The following is a 4,117-nucleotide window of genomic DNA, read 5'->3' on the forward strand; positions in this document are numbered from 1 at the left end:
GCCCGCCGCCGCCGGTGCGCGCGACTCGGGCCACAAAGGGAGCGCGGCGAGCGAGGGCGCCGCAGACTCCTCCCCGCGCCGCTCCGTGATGTCAGGCTTTCCTGTTTGTGCTCGGAGCACACTCTCCCTTTCTCAGATCCCGCGCATAAAGTTAGCGTGCGGAGTTTCTCCAGCCCCGAAGGCGGTCGGGACACGAGCCTTTCTAGGTGCTCAGGTTCCCTGGACGGTCACCAGGTGCCGAGAAGGGGCCGGGTGCGCTCTGGGGGGTCCAAGTGTGTGTCCTCTTCCTTTGCCAAGAGATAAAGGGGGAGCGGGCAGAGCCAAAAGGATGATAAGAGAGAGTTGGAGAAAACTTTTGTTACCCATTGAATTTAGATTAAATTAGAGCTGCCCCAAAGAGAGGGGCAGTACTAGAAGCCAGGAAGTTTTTCATCAGCGCAAAAAAGAAATGGTCAGAGGATATTCCAAAATATCCAGAGGCCCTACTCCGTCGTGCATCAGCACGCTGCCAACAGGAAATTGTTCTGGGCTGCTTTCTACCACCCATTATGATAAGGCTCATCCACAGTAACTGGTCATCGTGGGTGAGAAGCGGACAAAGCAGGACAGGGGTTTGCTGGGGCTGACAGCGCAGAAAGTGGGCCATCAGTGGCCCTGGAGGTTCCGAGAGTCATTGTGAGACAGCCATTGGTTGAGTTGTCCCTACTGTAGGGACCCTCCCTTCATGAGGAGACTGCTAGAGGGAATTTTGTCATAACAGAATGATCTGCTACCAGGACAAAAGATTATAACCTCTCTTAGATCCAGTTTTAATAAATCAGCAGCATAATACCAGATGATAATATAATCAAATGCACATGACAGAATTCCATGCCAATTACCAAAAAAAACCCTCAGAGCCCACATCTTATACTAATTAATTTAATCACCTTTAAATTTGTTTTTAAAGACCTCCCACTAATTGCCATGCTAAGGCATAAGGCTAGGATTTGGTTCATAATAAATATATCACGAGCCGCAAAGCTAGAGAGTCACATGTACCGATGTTCCCAGGAGAGCAGAATAAATGACAGTGAAAGCACATCAAAGAGAAACAAAAGGATTTTGGACATCCGAGAACATCTTGAAGTCACTCAGCCAAGTTCCTCTCATACAACCAGAACCTACCCAGCTCAGTAACTGTGGAGACAGTGACTGCTCTTTTATAAAACTGAAGTGGTTGTTTCTATAATTTCAAAAAAAAAAAAAAAGAAGGAAAAGCACATAGACGAGAGCCTCCTGTGACAACCAGGATAGAGTGTCCCCAGTGTCTGGAGGGAAAGTCATGCGGACGCCCCCTACCTCCCTCTCCTTCTTATGCCTTCCTCTGGCCCCCTGGTCCACCCTTAGAGGACCTACCTATCCCATGATCTCAAAGCCTTCAGAAGCACCTGAGGATAGTTAAGCAACCTATTAGTTAATGTCACCACTCCTTTAACCTGATTGGGGCTGTAAATTTGGCGATTACTGAAAATATTTCACTTCAAGGATATCACGCAGTTTCTCAGCCCTGCTTATCCCATGCAGCCTTCCCAGACAGGGAGCTTATAATTCATAATGCCCCCCTCTGGTTTCAGGTCTTGTCACCCTCTTCACAAATTCCCTGGCTGGCCAGCTGGTGTATAGAGTGAAAACACAGGCTTCAAGGTAAGTGGACCCAGCTTCAAAGCCATGCTTACATTAAGAGTCAAGTTGGGGGCACCTGGGTGGCTCAGTTGGCTAAGCATGTGACTCTTAAGCTGAGGTCATGATCTCATGGTTCATGGGTTCGAGCCCTGTATCAGGCTCTGCACTGACAGCGTAGAGCCTGCTTGGGATTCTCGCTCTCCCTCTCTCTGCCCTTCTCTCTCAAAAAAACAAAAACAAAAAGAGTGACCTCAGGCACTACCTCCCTGAGACTTAGTTTCCTCATCTGTAAAAAGGGATAAACATCTACCTCACAGAGTTTAAAAAAGGATTAAATGAAGTATGTATGCAAATTATCTAGCACATGGTAACTAGTCAAAAAGTTCCATTTCGTTATTATTGCACTTCTTCCCAAACTGTATTTTTTCCCCAGACTCACTGAAAAGTTGTGTATGTATGCAATGTGGGGAAACCTGAAGTCATGTCTTCGTACTAAATTACATTATAATTTCAGAGAGGTTTTCCAAGAATAACTGTTTGTATTTATACTTGATAACGTATGTGATGTTGTCCAAATGCTTAACCACACACACACACACACACACACACACACACACACACACACAGGTCTGGTTATACTAGATAGAGCATTAAGTGCATTGCATTTTACAAATTTTAAAATATTCATTTAAAAGTATTTTACCGGTAGGCAGTTCAGACACTATTACCTTATTACACATACCTTTGGGTTAAAACACTCCTGGGGAATATGTGGGAAGGATAAACCAGTAAGCCATTTATGATTAAGTTCGAATTTATTTACCAGATTAGCTTGCCCATGACCTAGCAGGGTCCTAAGAGGATAGGTCAAGTTTTGTTAAAGGGAGATCAACAATGTTCCGTAATTTTCAGTGTAGGAGTCTTTCATCTCTTTGGCTTAGTTTATTCCTAAGATTTTATTCTTTTTGATGCTATTGTGAATGGGATTGTTTTCTTAATTTCATTTTTGGATTGTTGGTTGTTAGTATACAGAAATGCAATTGACTTTTATACACTGGTCCGGCATCCTGCAGCATTACTGAATTCATTTATTAGTTCTAAAAATTCACTTGTAGACACAAATAAATGAAAAGACATCTTGTGTTCATAGATTTGAAAGCTTAATATTGTTAAAATATTCATACTACCCCCAAGCAATCTATGGATTCAATGCAACCCCTGACAAAATTGCAATAGCTTTTTTTACAGAAATAGAAAAAAAAAATCCTAAAATTCATATGGTACCGAAAAAGATACTGAAAAGTCAAAGCAATCCTGACAACAAGGAACAAAGTTGGAGGTGTCACATTTTCTGATTTCAAAACATAGTACAAATCTAAAGTAATCAAAACAGTGTGGAACTGATATAACAACAGACAAATAATGGACCAATAGAACCTACCAGAAAGCCCAGAAATAAACCCACACATATACAGTTAAGTCATCTTTGGAAAGGGTGCCAGGAACAAACAATGGGGAAAAGACAGTCTCTTCAACAAATGGGTCTGGGTAAGCTGGATATCCACCAAACTCCTTGACATAGGGGAAAAGCTTCTTGACATTGGTCATGGCAATGATTTCATGGATATGACACCAAAAGCATAGGCAACAAAAGTGAAAATAGATTAACAAGACTAGATCAAACTAAAAAGCTTCTACACAGAAAAAAAAAAAAACAAGCAACAGAGTTAAAAGGCAACATATATAGAAAAAAATATCTGCAAACAACATAGCTGATAAGGAACTAAAATCCACGGTATATAAGAAACTTCTCCAAAGCAATAGGGGACAAAACAAACAAATAACCCAATTTAAAAACTGCCAAAGGACTTGCATAAACATTTCTCCAAAGAAGAGATACAAATGGCCAACAGACATATGGAAAGATGCTCAACATGACTCATGATCAGAGAGATGCAAATCAAAACCACAATATCACCTCACACCTATTAGGAAAGCAATTGTTCAAATAAACAAAGAGAAAAAACATTGGCTAGATGTGGAAAAAAGGGAAACTTTGTATTCTGTTAGGGATATAAATTGGTATAGCCGTTATGGAAAACATTTCCATTTCCCTGATAAGCTAAAAATAGGACTACCTCATGACCCAGCAATCCCACCTCTGGGTGTTTATCCTAAACACCCGAAATTAGGATCTCAAAGAGATATTTACATTTCTACGTTCATTACAGCACTATTCATAATATCCGAGATGTGGAAACAACCTCACTGTCCACCAATGGATGGATGAATGAAGAAAGTGTGATATGCACACGCCTGCGACGGATTCAGCTCTAAAAAAGGAGGAAATCCTGTCATATGCCTCCAACATGGATGGCCTTGAGAGCATAATGCTAAGTGAAATAAGCAGTCACAGAAGGGCAAGTACTGCATGATTCACTTACGTGAACTA

General features: G+C 41.7%; 1 protein-coding gene across 6 annotated transcripts in view; it reads right to left on the reverse strand.

Annotated features, from left to right (window-relative positions):
* The window catches only part of RGL1 (ral guanine nucleotide dissociation stimulator like 1), a 241,101-nt gene that overhangs the window by 122,583 nt on the left and 114,401 nt on the right, over nucleotides 1-4,117 (reverse strand). The gene's annotated exons all lie outside the window — the stretch shown is intronic.

This window comes from Suricata suricatta, chromosome 3 (assembly GCF_006229205.1).
Source record: "Suricata suricatta isolate VVHF042 chromosome 3, meerkat_22Aug2017_6uvM2_HiC, whole genome shotgun sequence".
In the NCBI taxonomy this organism is placed as follows: Eukaryota; Metazoa; Chordata; class Mammalia; order Carnivora; family Herpestidae; genus Suricata; species Suricata suricatta.